General features: G+C 35.0%; 1 pseudogene; it reads left to right on the plus strand.

Moving 5' to 3' along the window:
- LOC105309214 overlaps positions 1 to 23,648 on the plus strand; it is a 51,957-nt pseudogene extending 28,309 nt beyond the window's left edge.
- The last annotated feature ends 213 nt before the right edge of the window (positions 23,649 to 23,861 follow it).

Genomic DNA, 23,861 nt, shown 5'->3' on the forward strand with positions numbered 1-23,861 from the left:
TTGAAGGGAAGGAATTATTACTAGGGAAAAAATAGGCTTATTTTAATATAATAAGAGGCTGAACCCAAGAGGAAGATAAAAACTTTCTCACCTTGTATTTAGATAATAATACAGCCTCAATTTTCATAGCAGGAAGTGACAGAACTAAAAGGAGATACAGACATATAATCAGTGTGAGAATTTAACTTAACCTCTGAAACTAATAGCAAAACGAGAAAAAACAAAAATAGCGAGAAAGAATATTTAAACAATCTTGTCCTAGTTGACATATATAGAAGAATAGACTCAACAGCTGCAGAGTACGTATTCTTCAGATACACCTTGAAAACATTTACGAAATTTGACAAGATTCAAATGACCAATATGGTTTTATGACCAAAATGGAATCAGACTGTGAATTAGCCAGGAATTTAGTTACCCACAAAATGTTTTCAAAGAAATTATTTTTTGTATTTTGCATATGTAGTTAGTTTTGATTGTATGCTGGATGTTCTGTTTAAAATAGTATAGAAGTAATTGGAGATTTTGAGTGATTTTGTCTTCCTGAAAGGAACATTTGCTTTTGCTTCTAAGAGGTGTGACGGTTCATCTCATAGCAATCAGTGACTAAGAAATTTTGAAGCTGAGTCTCGATTTTGTGAGTTTTCTATTTTTAATTTATAGCACTCCCCTCCGCCGCCCTCCGATGCCAGATGAACCCTTGAAGTGTTTTCCAGAGTCTCTTGTCTTTAGTGGACCCTGAGTCTGGCAATCTGTGTCCCTAGGCTGAGATGACTACTGAAGACTTGCTTAGCTGCTCAGCTTCTCAACTACAACTTTTTGCTTAGCATCTGTTGTTCTCATTCATGAACTTTTAATCAAAAACCTTGAGAGGAAAAGCAGGACCAAATTTCATTTTTACCACTAGGGGACTTTTCCTGAGATATTGTCCATTCAGATCTTTACATCTTTGGATTTCTGCCTTCAAACAAATGTCTTTAATAATTTTTCAGTCGTTTTAGATTTCCTCAGCATGATGGTTGTACTGAAACATGGTCTTCTGCCATTACTAGAAGCAGACATCTTCACAGACTCTCTATATATTTTTTGTGGCATGCTTTAGTTTGTAGCTTTTTATCCACGAAGCCAATTAATATAAAATTAAGATAAATGATTTATTTTAAGGTACATAATCCTCACTAACAGTGGATCTTTTTGTCATAATTTGATTAGATTCTTTCAATTAATTTTATTTACTCTAGCAAATAAATGTTTCTTCAAAATTGATGTACCAGGTGTGGTCCATCTGCTGGAGGTACATTTCAGATGTGCCACCTAGGTGGAAAAAGGGTCAAGTAAATAGAGCATCTATTACAAATACACGCATGTACCTGTTCCTATATTAGCACATATTAATGCAACAAAATCATATGCTAGCATTTACAAAAATATCAAAAATTTCTAGGAAAATTTATTTTAGAAATCACAATTTTTGATCAAGTTGTCAGTGGCATATGAAAATCTGCAGTTTGTACTTTGTGGTCATTTGTATGTTGGAGCTCTTCTGATCAAGGCAGACTAGGTAAATCAGACCATCTCTTTTCTGAGTACAACTTGAGAAGCTGCATCTGGGGCCTAGGGGGAGGGGGAGGTTGTTTGGAGAACTAACAAAGGGAAATAAATAGTACAGTGTAAAGATTTATAGAAGTGAACACAGCATTTTCAACTATCTCTCCTTGAAAGAGTCTACAGGTTTAGCTGGCTTAACTTAGAGACTAGACACTGAACAAAACTAACTTAAAATAGGTTCACCAGGACACAAGGAAAATGAAAGTTCCAGAGTCACTAATCAGTGTCTTTGCACAGTGAGAGATGAGATATAAATTCTGCAGGGTTTGGGTGGGATACTGAAAGCTATGTTTGGAAGCTACAGTGAACCTGAATCAGCTAACTGTAACCGGGTCCTAAAGTCTAGCTTTGGATCATTTGAATCTCTGATTGGATCAAGGGTGTCTGGAAATGATAATGCTGTTAGTTGCTCAGCAAGAGTAAAATTAAATTTAATTATCTCTGTAATTTTCATATATAGTTTCTGGCACACAATTAAAAATGATTAGCATAAGTATGAGGGAGAAATGTGACTAAAACCCAACTCGCACAACAGATAGAAACATACACATAGGATAACCAGGTAACAGCTCAAAGACATGCAATTAATAATGCCTGATATGTCCAAAGAAATAAAATACAAGATTAAGAATTTAGCAGAGAACTGGAAAGAAAATAACAACAGGTTTTGTTTTATGTATTTGAAGTTCTTTTATTAGGTACCAAAATTTTAGATTTCTGGTATGCCTAATAAATAGATCCTTTAATTGTAATGGAACATCCTTTCTTATCTCTGTACTTCTTTAATCTTAAAGTATATTTTGTCTAGCATTAATGTACCCATTCCAGCTTTCTTATGCTTACTTTTGTTTGTGATTTTTTTTCATATTGTTATTTTACACCTAATTATATCTTTAAATATAAGGTGTGTCTCATATATACAGCCTATAATTGGGACTTAGTTGTTTTGTTTTTTTTTAATCCAGTCTGACAGTCTCCACTTATAATTGATATGTTTAGATCTTTTTAAATTTTTTATTAATATATTTTGTTTTAAAGTTGACCATCTTACTCTTCATTTTCGATTTTCCCATCTCATTTCTCTGTTCCTACTTTTGTGCACAATTTTGAGTTTATTGAACATTTTTTATTATTCATATTAAGTTCCTCCATTGGCTTTTTATCTGAAGCAGTTTAAAAACAGGTCCACACATGCTTTGACAGTCTTTCTTTCAAGAGATGAGATTTATGACTCTTCCCAGGATTCTGGGTCAACCATATGACTCTTTGTAATAGAAAGTAGCAGTTTGGCTGCCACATAAATTCACAGGCTGAAATTACCATCAACTGTCATTACCAACTGTCACCAATGGAGGGCGCCATCTTGGCCCGCCTCCCAGTGTTCTTTCCACATATTTCATTGGTTCTCAGCGTCCACCACGTGTCACTTCCTTTCAGCTAGAAGAACTTCCTGTAGAAACCGTGCGTTACGGATTGACAAGAGACCAGTTGTCTCAGGATTGTTTATTTGAATGTGTCTTGTTTCACTCTCAGTTTGGAACTATACTCTTTTTGCATGTAGAATTGCGCATTGACGATTTTATTTTTATTTTTTTACTCTGGTTGTAGTTCTTTGTGGATACTATTGAGAAGTCAGCCATCTTCTCAAAGCCCATGAGGATATCTTCCGGTGGAATGTCGCGTGGTTTCTAACAAGAGGTTAGTTATCATTTAAATCACTATTCACCTGTTGATAATGTGTCCTTATTTCTCTGGCAATATTGGTGGAAATACATTTGCTCACTTCATTAATATTCTTCATATTTCATGTATGGAAGTTATAGTATGCTAAAACATTTCAAAAATGTATAAATTTTTCTATTGAAATTAGTTTATATAAATTTATATAAACAATTTATATAAATTAATCTAACAATAACAACAAAATAAAGCAAAAGGAAAAAGAACTAGCATAAAAATAATACCCAAAAAATGAAATTTTCTTTATTTCTTATTAAAATATATATATTTGAATAAATTATATACAAAATTATAATAATTTAAGCATGCTTCCAAGAAAAAGCTCAACATCTTAAAACTTTTTTTCTTATAATTGGATTTCTGGTGCTAATTTTATCTTAGATGAGAATTCGTAAAAGAACAGCCAAAACTTTTAAAGAAAATGAAGTGACATTTGTATTACCTATAGCAAAAATTTTATATCTACAGTAATTACATAATATTCCAACAACATGCAGCTTTCACAAAACATTTTGTATACAGTAGTTTATATAAAATAGTTAAAGTCAGAATCAATGCAGTAACAATTTATAGAATATGAGTGAAAGTAAAATGAAAATATGCACATATGTATGCATAATACATAATAATTTTGGTATTTCAAATAATGATAGCTTATTTAACAAATAGTATTTGTAAAAAAAATCAGGATAAATACAAAAAAGTATAAAAGACCAATAAGTATATTAAAATATTTGATGTAAATTAAATAAGATAAATTTTATATTTTTACCCCAGTATCAGATTATGAAGAAGTTTAAAATGTTAACTCTCCTTTTGGAAGATTTGACACTGTTCCACAAATTTTAAATTTGCATGCCTTTTGCATAGTAATTCCACTTCTAGAACTGTATCTGACACAGCTACTTAAACATGTGCTGTGCGGGGTGGGGGATGTGCTCATCACCATTTGGGGGTTCTGTTGTCCCAGCTCTCTGTCCATTCCAGTTAGGGCTGTCCATGCCAGTCTCCCCTCCCCCTTTACCAGCTGACTTTAGAAAGGCAGTGGGAGTGGGGAGGCTCTCAGACCCAGGGGTAGGGGTGACCTATCCTAAAGAGAAGGACTAGTCAGTTGAAACACACCCCCATCCCCCACCCCCACCAGTCCAGATGGGGCTAGGAAGGCCTTAAGTCGTTTCTGGTTATGCCATGTTGCTTTATTCAGTTGCAAAAAACAAATGTTCCTTGTGGGGTCACGGCTGTCTGCCATGGAGTGTAGCACCCTCTATACCCTAGATTAAACTTGGAACTGCTAAAAAGAAAAAGTATGTATCCATAAAATGCAAAACAATTGTGAAATTATAGTGTATCCCTATTGTGACTACTATACAGCTTTTACGATCAATTTGGTTAATCTATATATACTTACAAAAACATCTAGACCCACTGCTAATAAAGTTAATTATAGACTTTCAGATAAGTGCACAAATATATATATTATTTATGTAAATGTATTCATATATTTGCATTTGCTGATATACACATTTGATGGCAAATCATGATTTCTTTTTGCAAAGGGGTATGCATTTGCATTTTTTTTGGAAGTTTTACATTGAGTACATGCCATATTTGTAATTAACAATATAAAAGCCAAAGAAATAGTCACATGATGGCATGTTACTAAAAGTTATTTTGAAATATCTACCATTCTGCTTTTTGTCTCTGTAGAAGTGCCTTTTCTGGTAATTTCATGTTAATGGAGTTATACAATATGTGGTCTAATTTGTTTTGCTTCCTTCCTTTGGCATAATGTTTTTGAGGTTCATTCATATTGTAGCATATATCAGAAATGGGTTCCTTCTCATTGCTGAATTAGAATTTCATTGTATGGTTATTTCACTTGCTGTTTACCCATTTACGAGGTGATGGAGATTATAGTTCTTTCCAGATATTAATTATAATTAAAGTGGTTATGAACATTTTTGTAGAAGTCTTTGTATGGACATAAGCTTTCATTTCTCTTGGGTAAATACCTAGGAGTAGAGGGGTTGGATCATACACTAGTGTATGTTTAACTTTTATAAGAAACTGCCTAAATGTTCTCCAAAGTTATGGTACTATTTTGCAGTCCTAGCATCAATGTATGAAGTTTTAGTTGCTCCATATCCTCTCTAATTTTTAGTTTTGTGACACTTTTAAAATTTAGCTATTATAGAAGGTGTTGAATTGGTATCTGTGGATTTTATTTGTGTTTCCTTCAAGACTAAAGTTGTTGGAAGTTTATGTGCTTATTGGATATTCTTTAGTGAAGTATTTACAAAAGATAATGGTCCATGTATTTAAAGTTGTCCTCTAATTATTGATTGGAACAATTCTTTATATATTCTGGATACAGATCCCTTTCTCAGATATATCTATTGTTAATACTTTCTTTAGGTCTGTGACTTGTCTTTCATTTCTTAACTTTTAGGAAGAGAAGTTCATATAATTGATGAAATACAATTTCTCTCTCTTTTTAAAATCCTGTCTAAGAATGCTTTCTCTACAGCAAAGATTGAAGGATTTTTTTGTATACGTTTTATAGATTGTACTTTTATATTGAGGTCTAAGGCCTAGTTCAAGTTAATTTGTGTAGTGCGAAATTGATGTCCAGATATGTTTTTCCATATGGTTTTTCTGTCGTTACAATATTTATTGAAACAACTCTTCTTTCTCCCATTAGATTAGCTTGGCACCCTTGTCAAAAATTAATTGGCCATGTTTCTAGACTCCTTATGCCAATACTGTACTCTCCTGAATCTTGGAGCTTTGTGAGAAATCCTGAAATCAGGCAGTAAAAATCTTTGAACTCGTTTTTTAAAATTTCGGCTATTATAGATCCTTTACACTTCTATATTAATCTTAGAATAGTTTTGTAAATTTTTACATAAAAAGCCTGCTGACAGTTTTATTGAGGGTGAGTCTATGAATCAGTTTGGAAAAGACTGTTTTTTTTTTTTTTTAAGCAATGATACAAAAATAAAAGTTTATTAAACTGTTTTTTCTACCATCAGTAGCTATTAGGAACTACCATAGTTGATCTGGCAGGGAAGATGGGAAGGCGTAAGACAATATCAGACATACAAATACTCAGTATTGGGACTAAGTAGCTATAGCCTTCAAGGGCTGATCTCTTAATACTGTAGAGTTTTCCAGTCCAAGAAAATTTTGTACCACAACATTTCTTTAAGCCTTTTGTTATTCTTGGCAATGTTTGTAGCTTTCACTACAGGTTTTGCATATATTTTGTTAATGTTTCCCTAGGTATTTTGTGTTTCTTGATCTTATTGTACATGATAATGTTTTAATTTCATTTTTAATGGTTACTTTCTGGCATATAGGTGTGCAATTGGTTTTTTGTGTATTGAGCTTGTATCCTACAAATTTGATAAATTCACTTATTCGTTCTATTTGCTTTTTTTTGTATATTCCTTCAGATTTTCTATATGTATGATAATGCCATCTGTGAAGAAAAGGTTTATAAATCATTTTTCTCAATCTTAATATATTTTATTTCCTTTTCTTGCCTTATTAAACTATTAGGACCTCCATTTTATTTTATTATTTTATTTATTTATTTTTATGGTGACATTGGTTAACGAAATCCAATAAGTTTCAGCTCTACACCCTAAGAGTAAAGCATATTTGTATTTACATTGTGTGTTCATTTCCCATAGTTAGATTTCTTTCTCTCACCACATATTTGACTCTCTTTATTCTGTCTATCCCTCCTCCTCCCACTCCTTACCCTCTGGTAACCACTAGTCTATAGTCCATGTCCATGAGTCGTTGTTTGTTTGTCTTGTTCCTTTGTTGCTCTTAGGTTTATATCCCACATATAAGGGATATTATGTGATTTTCAACTTTTTCTGTCTGGCTTATTTCGCTTACCATGATTATCTCGCAGTCCATCCATGTTGTTGCAAATGGCAGTATTTCATCTCTTCTTATAGTTGAGTAATATTCCATTGTATATATGTACCACAGCTTCTCTTAGCCAGTCATCTATCGTAGGACATTTCAGTTGCTTCCATGTCCTGGCCACTGTGAATAATGCTGCTATGAACACTGGTGTGCAAAGATCTTTTCGGATATGGATTTTCAAGTCTTTGGAGTAAATACCCAGTAAAGGGATTGCTGGATCATATGGTAGATTAATTCTTAGTTTTTTGAGGAACCTCCATACTGTTTTCCATAGTGGCTGGACCAATTTGTAGTCCCACCAGCAGTGTATGAAGGTTCCTATTTCTCCGCATCCTCTCCAGCATTTGTTATTGCTTGTCCTGTTGATTATAGCTATTCTAACAGGTGTGAGATGGTATCTCATTTTGGTTTTGATTTGCATTTCCCTAATAGCTAGCGATGTTAAGCATCTTTTCAAGTATTTGTTGCCCATTTGTATGTCCTCTGGGGAGAAGTGTCTGTTCAGATCCTCTGCCCATTTTTTGATTGGATCATTTGTTTTTTGTTTTTACTGAGTCGTATGAGTTCTTTGTATGTTTTGAATAATAGGCCCTTATCAGAGGCGTTGCTTGCAACTATATTTTCCCATTCAGATGGTTGTCTCTACCTTGTTGACGGTTTCTTTTGCTGAGCAGTAGCTTTTTAGTTTGGTGTTGCCACATTCATTTATTTTAGGTTTTACTGCCCCTGCTTTTGAGGTCAGATTCATAAAATTCTCTTTAACTCCAAGGTACTTGAGTTTAGTTCCCATGTTTTCTTCTATGCATTTTATTGTTTGAGATTTTGTGTATAGGTCCTTAATCCATTTTGAGTTAATTTTGGTGCATGGTGATCGACAACTAAGTCTAGTTTCATTCTTTTGCAGCTGGCTTTCCAGTTTTCCCAGCACCATTTATTGAAGAGGCTTTCCTTTCTCCATTGTATGTTTTTGGCTTCTTTGTCGAAAATTCTTTGCCCATATAAATATGAGTTTACTTCTGGACTCCTGATTCTGTTCCACTGGTCTGTGTGTCTGTTTTGCTGCCAATACTATGCCGTTTTGATTACTGTCACTTTCTAGTATAATTTGAAGTCAGGCAGAGTGATGCCCTCCAGCCTCATTAGTTTTTCTCAAGATGCTTTGGCCATTTGGGGTCTTTTGTGCTTCCATACAAATCTAATGATTTTTTGTTCTATTTCTTTAAAAAATGTCGATGGGATTTTGATGGAGATTGCATTAAATCTGTATAATGCTTTAGGTAATATGGTCATTTTAACTATGTTGATTCTTCCAATCCAAGAACACAGAATATCTTTCCATTTCTTTGTATCTTCTTCGATTTCTTTTAATAAGGTCTTATAGTTTTCATTATATAGGTTCTTCATATGTTTCGTAATAGTCCTAGATATTTTATTCTTTTTGTTGCAATTGCAAAAGGAATTATTTTTTCCACTTTTTCTGATGCTTCATTATTAGAGTATAGGAACGCTATGGATTTTTGAATGTTGATTATTGTATCCAGAAACTTTACTGTATTTGCTTGCTGTTTCTAGTAATGTTCTTGTGGAGTCTTTAGGGTTTTCTATGTAGAGACTCATATCATCTGCAAATAGTGACAGTTTTTTCTTCTTTGTTTTCTATTTAGATGGCTTTTATATCTTTCTCTTACCTGATTGCACTGGCTAGGACCTCCAATGTTATATTGAATAACAATGGCGATAGTGGACAGCCTTGCCTTGTTCCTGATCTTAGAGGAAAGGTTTTTGGTTTTTCAGCTTTAAGTATAATGTTGGCTCAGGGTTTGTCATAGATGACCTTTATTCTGTTAAGGTATTTTCCTTCTATACTGATTTTGTTAAGTGTTTTGATCATAAATGGATGCCGTATCTTGTCGAAGGCTTTTTCTGCATCTTTTGATATGATCATATAATTCTTATTTTTTAACTTGTTTATGAGGGTATCACATTAATCGATTTGCGTATGTTGAGCCATCCCTGTGTCCCTGGGATGAAGCCACTTGATTGTGGTATATAATCTTTTAAATATGTTGTTGTATCCGGTTCACTAGTATCTTATTTAGGATTTTTGCATCTGTGTTCACGAGAGATATTGGTCTGTAATTTTCTTTTTTTGTTTTATCGTTACCAGGTTTTGGTATCAGAGTAATATTGGTCTCATAGAATGAGTTGCGAAGTATTGCCTCCTCTTCGATTTTTTGGAAGAGTTTGAGGAGATAAGGTATTAAACCTTCTTTGAATGTTTGGTAGAATTCACTGGTGAAGCCATCTGGTCCTGGACTTTTACTTTTTGGTGGGTTTTTGATGATTGTTTCCATTTCCATACTGCTTTTCCAGTTCTTCTTGATTCAGTCTAGGAAGATTGTGTGTTTCTAAAAGTACTGGTCCATTTCCTCTAGGTTATTAAATTTTTTATTATGTACTTTTTGTATGATCCTTTGTATTTCTATGATATCAGTCGTAATTTCCTCTCTTTGATTTCTGATTTTGTTCATTTGTGTCCTTTCTCTTTTTTCTTTAGTGAATCTAGCCAGGGGTTTGTCAATTTTATTAACCTTCTCAAAGAACTAGCTTTTTGTTGTATTTTTTATTTATTTATTTTGTTTTCAATTTCATTTATTTCTGCTCTAATTTTGATTATTTCTTTCTTTCTGCTGACTTTATGTCTCATCTGTTCTTCCTTTTCTAGTTTTTTAAGATGAAGCATTACGTTGTTTATTTGGGCTTGTTCTTGTTTTTGGAGATGGGCCTGTAATGATATGAACTTTCCTCTTAAGACCGCTTTTGCCGTGTCTCAAAAGTTTTGATATGTTGTACTATCATTATCATTCGTTTCTATGTATATCTTGATCTCTCTTTTTATTTCTTCCCTGACCTAGTTATTCTTCGGTAGCATGTTGTTTAATTTCCATGTATTTGTGGTTCTTTCTGATTTCTTTTTGTAGTTGATCCCTAGTTTCAGAGCATTATGATCAGAGAATATGTTTAGTATGATTTTAGTCCTCTTATATTTGTTGAGGCTATGTCTGTGTCCCAGTATGTGATCGATTCTTGAGAATATTCCATGTGCACTAGAGAAGAATGTATAAGCAGCTGTTTTTGGATGGAAGGCTATAAATGTCAATTATATCCATTTAGTCTACTATGTCATTTAAGGATGTTATTTCCTTATTGATTTTCTGTTTGGATGATCTGTCCATATCCGACAGTGGGGTATTTAGGTCCCCTACTACGATAGTGTTTTGGTCTGTTTCTCCCTTTACTTCTGTTAGTAATTGTTTTACATATTTCGGGGCTCCCTGATTGGGACAGTAGATATTAATAAGTGTTACGTCTTCTTGGTGCATGATTTCCTTTTTAATTATGAAGTGTCCCTCAGTATCTTTCTTTACCTTTCTTATTTTGAAGTCTATTTCATCCGATATTAATACCACTTCTCCCGCTTTTCTCTGAATGCCATTGCTTGAAATATCATTTTCCTCCCTTTCACTTTGAGTCTATATTTGTCTTTGGAGTGGAGATGTGTTTCCTGGAGGCAGCATATGGTTGGGTTTTGTTTTTTGATCCATTCTGCAAGTCTGTGCTTTTTTTTATTGGTGAGTTCAATCTATTTACATTTAGGGCGATTATTGAAATATGAGGTCTTCTTATATCCATTTTATCTTTTGCTTTCTGATAGCTCAGTGTTTCTATTCCTTCCTTGTCCTTGTGTTTCTGATTTTTTTTTTTATTTTGGTTGGCTTTTGTGGATTTTGCCTCTGATTCTTCTTGTTTTATGTTATATACTTCAGTTCTGAATCTTTGGTGTGTGGGTTACCACTACGAATATGAAAAAGATAGTGATATATATATATATATAGTCATCCATTTTCTTCTGTGTGTGCCTTATCTCCTTTCCCTTTTGCAAATTTGGATCTTTGAATTCTCCCCTTTTTAGTCACTGTTATCTCAGTTTGTCCCTATGTAAGCTGAACTTTCATTACTATCTTGCTATAGCGATTGTTTTCTTATTATTTAAGCTTGTGATGTCCTGTTCTTTGTAAGGGTTGCACTGCTCTCCTTGTATTTGCCTGATAGTCACTTTACTCCTAATTAGGTATTTTTTGTTGTTGTTGTTCATTTTGTTTTAGGTGAGCTGACCCCTTTCAGTATTTCCTGTAGTGCAGGCCTTGTATTGGAGAATTCTCTCAATTTTTGTATGTCTGGAAAGGTCTCAATTTCTCCTTCATATCTAAAGGAGAGTTTAACTTGATACATTATTCTAGGCTGGTAATTCCTTTCACTTAATAGTTTAAATATTTGATTCCATTCTTTATAGCTTGTAAGGTCTGCTCTGAGAAGTCCAATTATAATCTAATGGGTTTTCCTTTATAGGTTACCATCTTCTTTTCCCTGACCACCCTGAGAATTATTTCTTTGTCATTAATTTTTGATAATTTTAATATAATGTGTCTTGGTGAAGGCCTTTTGGGTTGAGATAATTGGGTGTTCTGTTGACTTCTTGAATTCCAAGCTCTCCAGCTCATTCCTTAGATTTTGGGAAATTCTCATCCACTATTTGTCTGAAAATACTTTCTAGTCCCTGCTCCTTTTCCTTGCCTTCGAGAATGCCCATTATTCTTGCTTCCTCTCCTGATAGTATCAGCTAGCTCTTGTATTTCTCTTTCATTATTTTTCATACTTCGGTTTCTCATTTCCTTCTGATTTATTTCTAGATTACTGTCTTCGATATCACTGATCCTTTCCTCCATTTGGTTGACTCTATTTCCCAAGCTTGCTATTTCATTTTTCACCTCTTACAGTATGTTTATCTTCAAAAGATCTATTCTGTTCTTCTTGAGGGTTTCAGTCTCCTTGCCCTGCTCATCTAGATGTTTTTTCAGTTCCTGGAATTGTTGATATGACTCATTTCGGAACTCACTGAGTTTTTTCCGAAGTACCATCCTGAATTCTCTGTCATTTAAGTTGCATATTTCTATGTCTGTAAGCTTCTTTTCTGGAAATTTTTTCTCTTTCTTTCTGAGATGCCTTGTCACCTTGGTTGTTCATGGTGTTTAATGGACTATTTCTCCACCCGGGCATTAATGGAAATGTATTCTGTTGTTTTTCCAGAAAGAAAATTAATTATATAAAGTCTCTCTTTAGCTTGCTACAAAGAAGGTGCTTTTCTTTTGATTTCCAGTAGCTGGTGTCTAAGCCTCTTGGATCCCTGCTTTTTATAAAGCCTAAATAATGTTTTTTTTAAATTAATGTTATTTTCTTGTAGAGATTTAATCACACTCGCTACTCTCAGTTTCAGTCCCTGTCAGTGTTAGCAAACAATTTCGTTAGCATTTGCTCAGATTTCCCTGGGGCTCTGCGGTGATCAGTCTCGGAGGGTATGGGGGAAGGGGCCCTCTGGGTTGAGAGTTGGGGGCTGCGGCTCAGCCTCGGTTTTGCAGTCTTGCCAGTAAAAATCAACTGTTGTTTCTCTGCAGTGCCTTCCTGCTTCTCTGCTTTCTGCCCTGATGACTGAGCCCTGCTGCTGGCTGCGTAGATAAGACCCGGCACTTCCAGGCAGGGCTGTTCAGGGAACTTGCTGCACCTTCTCCCCTCTCCCTCCTCCTGCAAGGAGCTCCGTTGGCTGCAAGAGACAGCTTCTTTATTTGTCCCAGTCCACTGCCCTGACACCTGGGGTTCTGACCTGTGGTAGTTCTTATGTGCAGATCCCTCGATCAGTCGTGCTGGTGTGCAGTTTGGGTGTTTTTTGTTCAGTTTGAGATGTGCAGCTTATTGTTGTTTCAAGGGGAGAGATCTGAGGATGTCTCTCACTCCACCATGTCTCCCAGAATCTGAATGCTATGGTTTTTTGAACATTGATTTTGTATCCAGAAACTTTACTGTATTTGCTTATTGTTTCTAGTAGTGTTCTTGTGGAGTCTTTAGGGTTTTCTATATAGAGAATCATGTCATCCGTAAATAGTGACAGTTTGACTTCTTTGTTTCCCATTTGGATGCCTTTTATATCTTTCTCTTGCCTGATTGCACTTGCTAGGACCTCCAGTGTTATATTGAATAACAGTGGTGACAGTGAACAGCCTTGTCCTGTTCCTGATCTTAGAGGAAAGGTTTTTAGTTTTTCACCATTAAGTATAATGTTGGCTGAGGGTTTGTCATATATGGCCTTCATTATGTTAAGGTACTTTCCTTTTATACCAGTTTTGTTAAGTGTTTTGATCATAAATGGATGCTGTATCTTGTTGAAGGCTTTTTCTGCATCTATTGATATAATCATATAATTCTTATTTTTTAATTTGTTTATGAGGGGTATCACATTAATTGATTTGCGTATATTGAACCATCCTTGTGCCTTGAAGCCCACTCGATCGTGGTGAATAATAAGACTTTTAATATGTTGCTGTATTCGGTTCGCTAGTATCTTTATGCTAGGATTTTTGCATCTGTGTTCATGAGAGATATTGGCCTGTAGTTTTCTTTTTTTGTGTTATCCTTACCAGGTTTTGATATCAGAGTAATATTGGCCTCATAGAATGAGTTGGGAATTATTGCCTCCTCTTTCATTTTTTGGAAGAGTTTGAGGAGATAAGGTATTAAGTCTTCTTTGAATGTTTGGTAGAATTCGCTGGTGAAGACATCTGGTCCTGGACTTTTACTTTTTGGTAGGTTTTTGATGATTGTTTCAATTTTCTTACTGCTGACCGAGGACCTCCATTTTAATTTTGAGTAGAAATGATAAGAGCCAATATCCTTGCCTTTGTTCCCAAACCTGTGGGAAATCATTTAGTCTTTTCCTTTAAAATATTATGCTAACTTTATATATTTTATTGATTCACTTAAGATGAGGAATTTCCTTTTTGTTGCTGGTTTTTCAGATTTCATCAACTTGCACATTTATAATTACTGAGTTCAAGTGTATGTAAATTATCCCTCAGCAGCAGATTTAGAATAGGGAGATCATCTTAAATATTTACTGGGACTATCCCTCAGGCAGTTAAATACCACAGAATATTGACCATTTTCTAATTATTTAATGTGTCTTCCAACTATGCCCATTATTATATGTGCACATATGTAAAATAGGAAAGCACACAAATGTGGACTCCAGGTGTCATTACAATTAAATGTTATCATGTTTAGGAAACTATTTTATAAACTTTGAGAAACTACGGTATTATTAAATTATTCTTTTACTCAGTCAATATTTAACATCTATCATATTTCTGAGTATATTTAAGATTTTAGTTTGATTGTTATTCTCAGTATGCAAGGTGATAGCAATTTGAGAATAAGCAAAACTTCTTTTTAGTCATCAAAAATAAGTTATACAGTTTTACTAAAATCAGAAGAAGTAAACAGGGCTTGAAATGGGAATAGATCAAGGAGAAAAAAAAACCCAAAACTCTGCTACATAGTATTCAATAGTAATATCTAAGCTGAGAAACAAAGTATTATTTTTTTCAGAAGCTTCAACATGATATATTTTATCCTCTCTAAATTTTACCTGTCTCTACTACTTAGCAGTTATTTTCTGGGCATTCATCTTAGACTGTTGCTAAGCAACGACTACAAGCTTGTTATCTTCTCAGTTTACCACTTGCTACACAGAATTTCTTGCATAACTCTTTGCCAAAATACTGCTTTTTATTCTACAAATTAGTAAAGTATTCTTGTCTTCTAGAATTTATTATAAAATTTTTTCAATGTCATATAGTCTTTAGGGAGACAAAATTAAATTTTTGGGTCATTGACTCAGAACTTGTTCAATTTGTAGTCACTTTTTCAGAGCGCGCGAGCACACATACAGACACAAATACACACATACACACACACACGCATGCACGCACGCACACACCCACCCACCCACCCACCCGAAAAGGATCTATCAAAAAGCAGACCATATCACCACTGTGACATATGGTTCACCTGATTTGATTCAGCTCATTTCCCTGGAAGAGGTGCCTGCCGGGAACTGGATCTTATCTACTTGTTTTGAATACACTGAAAGACCAATTGTGAACACTGGTACAGCATTTTATAATCTTATTTGTAGTTTTATTTTCTATTTTATAAGTTTTTTATAGTTTCTTTTTCTGTGGATGAACTAAACCGTACTGACTTGTTGGAGTAGTGGTAATGATACTTAACCTTGGGTTGAGGCTTGATGAGTCCTTAAGCATATAATTAAATTTCTGCAAATCTCAACGTGCTTTATTGGCAAAGTGAAGATAATAATTATGCCTTCATAAACCTGAGAAAATGTCCAAATATTTGCAAGCCTCCAAATCAGAGTTTATTGATATATAACCAGCCAACATATTATGATGATCAAGGTCTTCTTCCTAGAACAAGGAAACACCTTTCTCCCCTAACCTTAATTAGTTAATTATTTTATTGAGGTAACACTGGTTAATAACATAAATTTCCGTTGTAAAACAACTACAGTATTTTTTCTATGCTGATTTCAAGTTTTATATAGTCCTAACTATTTCAATTATAAGAAAATATTTTACTTCCCTCCGTATTTATTTAGATTTCTTTATTAAGCAGAACCTGAAGCATATATTAAAAGACTATCCTTCTGTAGATGCTCTCATGCTTTCATTGTATCCCAGATCAAGTCACTCTATTAGTCTTTATAATTTGCACAGTGAAATTTTCTGAGATCCAAAATGAATTTAGAATTTGGGGAGTACAAAATTTATTTTGGTGTGTTGAGATTTTTATCATTTTCTTTTCTGAACTATTGCTCAAATATCTAAAATGCGATAAACAATCATTTATCTTTTTAATTATTTTCATCTCTTTAAGTGACTCAGAATATATATTTTGGTATCTTATGTTAAGAATGGATAGTATTTTTTCCCAACAGTCAACTATTTGTTTTAACACTATTTAATAAATCATCTTTTTAACCCACTAAAACTGGGGGTTTTACATGTATATCTTAAAATTTTATATATACTGAAGTTTATTTCTGGGCTAACTCATTTTACTAATCTATGTATATACTATTACCATACTTTTGTTTGGATTAGATAATAATTTTAGTATATATTAGCTGAAGTTTCTTAAAATCTCAATTTCCAAAATTCTATTATGCTTGCTTTCCTCTTTATTCCCATTCATTTTGTATTTATTTTAGTTAATGAGAAAGTGATCTTATTGGAACAAAATGCACACTTTTCAAAAGAGATATTTGTAGAGCAAATTGGGCAGCAAGGGTAGGAAAGTAGAGTCAATAACCACTTTTTGGAAAAATATTCTGTTCCTCATTTATGTACTGGGCCTTCCTCCATTGGAAAAAAAAAGTACAACTTAATAGAGGTTTTTCCCCCCAAATACCTGAGTTACTAAAATATTGCACTTGCCAGGTCATAAAATAATAAGTATCTAAATATAATACTACCATTACTTAGATCAGTATAATTGTATCCCTTTAAATGTTCTTTTAGGAATAAGGACAAAGAATTAAACCGTGTTACTGTTTTGGCAATTAAATTGTAGCTCATAATGATTTAACTCTTCTAAGACTGATACATAAAGATTTCTAGATATATAAGAGTTACAGTTTTATATTCAGCAAAGAAACACTGACACTTACTAAAATGAAAAGAAATCAGAGACCATAAATGTTACCTTTTCCTCTGTAAGCTAGACAACTATTCACTCAATTATACTCAGTGAGTAAAGCAGCATTAAGGAGGAAGAAAAGAAAAAAGTGATAATCAAGAGAGGGTTCTGCTTAAAGAATACTTTACTCTCAATTGTAAGATATCTGCATAAATATTTTCAGTGCATACTATAATGTGGTAAATGCCAAAATGAAAGAGTCACTGGAGTGATGGAACTTTAGAGGAGGGCAAAATTGCTGTCATACAGCAATCTAGTATGACTTCATGGTTGATTTGGCCTCTGAGCTACACGTTGACAGATGGTTTACATTTGGGGTTGATGAGATGGCATCACTGGAAGAATTGAGACAAAGCCACTAGGTGCAGAGACTCAATATATATTCAGGGAAAATTAGGTAATTTTTTTGGCTGGAACATAGAGAGTGTGAGAAAAAAACAGTAGGCGATAATTTTGGAAAGACAATTGGAGGCCAGATGGCAGAATATCTTGAATACTGGCTATTAGATTGTAGATTTTATTTTGTTGTTAATTTGAAGCCAGTGAAGTGTTATTTTAAAGGTGGTACTATGAGCAGTGCTATGCTTCAGAAAGGTTACAAAACAGATTATCTTTCTAGATAAGCAGTTAGGCTGGGTATTCATAGTACCAGTGAGATTCTAAGATTGTAAAATCTTAAATCACCAGTTTCAGAAAGGTTTAGATAATCTTATCTTAACCAGTGCTCAGAAAAGTTCATCTACTAAGTCATTTCTACTTTCATGCTGTAATGTTTAATGTCAAATTGATTTTTTTTCTTGTTTTTTTTCCTTTATTTAAATAAAAATGTTAATATCTTTCGAGAGGAGTTACCAGAAGTATATAATCCTTGCCTCCTAGATTATTAGAATAACAGATGTGATATGAAATACTAAAGATTTCTAGTATGTTACAGTAATTATAAAAGATATTATTTGAACATAAATTTCTGTTGAATTTCCTTCATATATCACATATTTTTCTCAGGTATAGTTACAAATGCGTACACCTTCAAGATACCTCTGATACACCAAGACTAAGGAATTTCACCACAGGCTAATTTAGTGTTTCATATGAGATTATTAGTTTTATTTAATTTAAAAATAAAATAAAATACTCATAAAAAATCTTCATTTTATTTATTATGTGCATTATTTATTGAATTATTGAGACATGTGGTTGGTATTTATTTTGATAAATAATAAAAATGTAAATGAAGTCAAGTCAGTAATTAACTTGAGTACTCATGCATTAAAAGAAATGACTAAAGAAGCAGCAAAATCTAGCTGTAACTGCTGGTAGTCCATTAATGGAAACCAGTTCAGTTCTTAGTGATACATAATCTTGTTATATTGTAGTAGCTAATGGATAATTTTTATTAAAAGCCAAATGTCTACACACCTTAATAATGCATTTTGTTTAGGAGTAACATAATTACTATATAAAAGCCTGTAGCCTAGGAACTTTGGAAACTGACAACAATTAGGCTTTGTAATTCTTAGGCAATGAGGACATTTTCAAGTTTGATGTTTATTAATTTTGCATGTGTGAAGTTGCAGTTGCTATTGTGTACTTGACCATTGATGTCTTTTCAGTTGCGATGCTAACATACAGAAATATATGGAAGTTATAGCAGACTTGGTAATGGATTGGATACAATAGATGAAAGAGAAGTGTTAATATCGACCACTAGATTTCGATATTTGGCTTGCATAACAGAACGAGTTCATGGCTGCTTTCTTGTTCAGTTAGGCTACATAGATTAGCTGGTTTATAAAAAGCAGACATTTATTTCTCACAGTTCTGGAGCCTAGAAGTATGAGATCAGAGTGCCAATGTGGTCATCATTCAGGTTGAGGACTGTCTTCTCCTTGTATCATGTGGCAGAATGAGAGTGAGAGAACTCTGTGGAAATCAGGGCACTAATTCCATTCTTGAGTCTCCACCCTCATGATCTAATTACTTCCCAAAGGCCCACCTCCTGGGTAGAGATGGCAAAAATGCCATTGGATGTTGAAATGTGGAATTCAAAAGTGAGGTCTGCGACAGGAAGGTGTATTGTGGGAGTTATTAGTATATAAATTTCTAATTTTGAAAGCATAGAAGTAAACTGGACTGCTCAAAAAGGCTGTGAAAAGAGAAGTTGGTATCCTGGGATTGAGGCATGAGGTATTTAATCACTTACTGGCCTTGTAAAGGTGGTTGATCTTGAAAACAAGACCAAGGAAAGTCAGCCAGAAAGTGTAAAGACGTTCAGAAGAGGGACGTCACAGCAACTAAGGGAGCAAAATAATAGAAGTGCTACTGATATTAGGATGGGGGGAAAGTTAATGATAATAATATTTAACATGTATTGAATGATTACTGTCTTCCTAGTACTAAATATTTTACCTGGAATGATTCGTTAGTCTTCAGTAGCACCATGAGATGAATACTATTATCTTCATTTATAAACAAGGAAAACAAGGCTTAGTGAAAGTAAGAAATATACTCAAATTAAGACAGTAGTAATTGGTGCATGTGGAATTGGAAACCAGGCAATATGAGTCCAGAGATTGTATGCTTAGTCTGTATGCTCTATTCCATCCAAGTGGTCTAAAAATATGCTCATTAAATTTCTCCCTATTCATGAAGAACAAATAGAGTTAGCCTAAGCAGAAAGGACTGACGGCTGCCAAAGGTGTGTTCTCTTCTGTACACACACTCGAGGTTACATTGAATGGTGGATGGAGATGATACTGACTTCCCTGGAGCCTCCAACCTTGAGTCATTTAAGGATCCTTGAGTGACAGGAGAACAAAGTAAGTGATATTGCATATGGGATTTTTATTGGTTTTGATGCTGTGTTGAAAAATTACATTCCGGTTTTCCTTTAGGAAATTATGCATCCCAAGACCTCAGTTTAGGGGGTTTAAGTAAGATAATCCCATCCCCAGTTCCACTACGGTTGCATAGATCAAGCATATCAAAAATGGTGTCATATTTAATTGCCAGTTGGATTGATTGATATTGGCTTCCTTGATATATAAAAATCTATTTTAAAAATTTTGGAATTCTCTCTTTAAAATAGTAGAAAAATTTCTTCTAAATCTGCTGCCTTGCTTTCTTCCAGAAGGTTAATTCCTTGCAAATACCATGATCTGTAGGAATTACACTGTTATTCTTCTAGAATGCTTTGGCACATTGAAGCAGGAGCATGGGCTCAAGAATACCACAGGAGATTTAGTTGCGGATTCAAGGCTACTGTCTGGAAAGTTTAACTGAGGACTGTGTCACACACATTAGTAATCCCCATGTTATTTAAATTAGATAAATTGGTTCACATTTGGACATCATTCCTTTGTGTGATAGAGATCTCTAAGACCACCCTCAAGATAGATGATTTCTTAGAAGTCACAGAAACCAGAAAAGATGTTAAACTCACAATTATAGTTTTATTATAGTGAAAGGATCCAGATTAAACTCAGCAAAGGGAGGAGTTCAGGTGACATCAGGCACAAGCTTACAGTTATTCTCTTCCTGTGTTATTACACAGACAGTGCTTAATTCTTCAGCACTGAGGTATGATGCCACATACAAAATGTTGATGACCTCAGTCATATAAGCATGGAGCATCTGCGTCACTGACCTGAGCTCAGTCTTCAGCCTCCACAGAAGTCAAATTGAGACAGCATGCCTCAAAGTCCTGGGCATACAAAATCACACCTTTACCAAAATTACATTCTTAGCATTAATTATCTGGTATGGCTGAAAGCGTCAGATATACGAAGACATTCTTATCAGGAAGGGTATTTCAGGGACTCACAGGTTACATCCCAGGAGATAGACAAACACCAGTCCTAAAGACCTTAGGCAAATATAGGCCTTTGGGTTAATCATTGACTACACAGTACATGCTAATGTTTTTGTTATTTTTATGTATGGAGTTTTTGTTATTTTTATGTATGGAGTTTTCGGCCTGATTAATGTCTTAGTGGTTTTAGTTGTATATAAAAATTATTTATATCCATTTAGTTTTTGTTTCCATTTTATAAAATACTTTGATCAATTCTAATAAATTTCAGATGTCCAACATTGCCTGCAGTATATGCAATCATATGTATTCATACATCTAGAAGATAGTTATCTTTGAGTACTTTATGATATCACTAGGCCTTATTTCTTCTTTTTGTCTAATTAAATTGATTTGAAATTCTGGGAAAACTATTAGATGATGAGGATGATAACTTTCTCATTGCTAACGTAAATGAGAAAATAGACAACTCTTCAGCATATGTAACAAATTTAACATAATAGAAAAGAAAATAAACATTTTTATGGGTTATTGTGACTAGATACTGAAAAATGTGACAACTTATGCAGTTTTATTTCAGTAACTGATAAAACACAAAAAAGTAATATATGTCTAGGAAAAAAGTAGGAAATGCTTCAGAAATGAGAAGAAAAATGAATTAAACCATGATAAGTACTGAAACAATAAACAAAAAACAAACAGTAGACAAACTAGAAAACACTAACAAAGACATGACGATAAAAGTTAAATGCAAATAATTGATTGAACATCTGTTCTTCACTCTTCCCACTGTCCAGTTCCAAATTTCTGGTGGTTCTATAAGAAATGACCCCAAATTTCAGTCCAATTTAAAGCAAAGCTGACATTTTCCTACACTCCAGGGGAGAAAATCTCATTCTCATCAATCAGTCCTCCATCTACATGGCCAAAGTGCTGGTCTTAGGGGTAAGTCCATAATATACATTAGATCAGTATGAGGTATTTTCTTGACATTGATAGAAAGACAAGGGTTTTTTTCCTGCTTCATTTGTTAAAGTTGCACAAGAGAACAGTTGCTCTCAAACTGACTGCACAATAAATCCTGGGGGGAATTTCTAAAACTCCTGTTACCCAGGTCATGAACTACATCAAGTAAATCAAATTTCCTGATTTATAAAAATCTGTACTACATTGTGTTTACAGACTCCCCAGGAAATTCCAATCGACAAATAAAAACCCATGGTATAGAGGATAGTGATTCTCAATTTATGGTATACAACTGAATCACTGGTAGGCTTAATAAAATCCAGCTTGTTTAGCCCAATAACACCATACCCATATATGTATATGAGATATATGAGATTCTATTTCATTAGCTATAAGTGGGTAGGCCTGGAAATTTGTATCTCTGTTAATTGGCCAGGTAATGCTGATTCTAGGACCATGCTTTGAAAACCAACAGGGTCCGAATATGACAGTGAGAAAAATGGTTTGCTTTTGAAGAGAGGAAAACATTAAAAGTTAAAGAAAAAAAGAGACAAATCAAAGCAGACTAAAGTGTTGCTGGTACATATCAGTGAGGGACTCAGAGAAACTTGCATTTCTTGGAAGATCCAGTTTATGCCACTTTTACTGTTTACAGACCACAAATTAAAACTCACATTTGTCAATATGACTAGTGGTGATATATACTATGCTGTGTGCTTATAGTAAATCTCACTGAAGCTTGATATTTTTCATCTAATTTCAGCTTCAGTCCAAGGAGAAGGTATTTAAATATCTCCTACTGGGCAAGAAACAAAATGAGGATCAAAGGAAATGATGTTCCCCCAGCCACAGTGTAAATAGATGGCACAGCCAAATGTATGGAGACCTACAAAAGCAGAAGCCCAAATAATGCTTTTGAAAATGTCGAGGAAAAGGTGTCACACCAGATTAAGATACCTATCCTATAACCTTCTGGGCAAGTAAATGATATACAACAGTAATTCTGAGAGTAGAGTAATATGTAACCACAACCGCTATGTGGATGGAGGTGCGAGCCAAATGACCTATCTGACAAGTCAATGTCCTCTCCGGGACTAAACTGAGGCTACAGCCTTTACGTAGCCACAACGGCTTTGTGGAGATTTTTGGGCTCTCTGTGTACCTCTTGGGGAAGAGGTAAGCAAGCACGGAGGTTGCCAGCAATCAGTGTTCAGAGCGAAGGGGTGGCAGGTCACAGATAGACGCGAACCTCTGCATTGCTCTGGATGTTGAAAGCAACCGTGCCCCCCCCACCCCCACCGGCCCCGGCCATCCTTCTCTAAGAAGAGAGTTTGGCCCCAGACGTCAAAGGCCCAAGCAAGCCTAGCAGTTACCCTCCTCTTCTAAAGTGAAGTACTCCCTTATTCCGCCAGGGACCTGAGTGGAAACCGGTTCTTCGGGCGTACACTCCCCTCTCAGAGAGGATCGAGGGAAGAGGTGGATGACATTGGGAAGCCTACACTGAGAGGCTTTTGCCAAGCAGGCATTCTCCCCAGAGCCATAGAGAGGACGCTTTGGCTTTCCCCTGGCATCACGCCAAGTCCCGTGGCCTTCAGAAGGTCAGCTTGGTGAGGGCAGCCGGATATTCATGGCAGAGACAGTGAGCGGCCTTTCACCTTGTTGAGTCAAGAAAGTCTCCTGGACATGTCCCTGGTCCCTGGACCCCTGCTCAAGGTTGGGACCCATGTTTGTCCTGAAGAGCATCCATTCCGACATTTTTCCGTGAGAACAGCCAGAAAGTGCTGACGGAAGTCACCCATGTGGCAGTTGCTACATGCATACCGACGGCCTCCGAGAAGAGACTTTGGCAGCTCCTGCGCTCAGGACCTCTGGGATTCAGACCAGACCCTCTGGATTCCCGAACCACAGTAAGTAACATGCCATGTGGCCGACGGTTGGTTCTTAGCCACCCCTGGGCAACGTGCTCTTGGCAGGAGCGTGGCGGAGGCCTCTTGTCTACTCTGAGATTTCCCGACTCTCGTCCTCTGGGGTGCGGCTTGAGATCTGGGGGCCATCCACAAACACGTAGGATTGATCAGAGCCGCTGGTTTGGGTACCACAGTCAGACGATGACTGATGGAGCCCGTTA

This window comes from Pteropus vampyrus, unplaced genomic scaffold (assembly GCF_000151845.1).
Source record: "Pteropus vampyrus isolate Shadow unplaced genomic scaffold, Pvam_2.0 Scaffold687, whole genome shotgun sequence".
NCBI classification, from domain to species: Eukaryota; Metazoa; Chordata; class Mammalia; order Chiroptera; family Pteropodidae; genus Pteropus; species Pteropus vampyrus.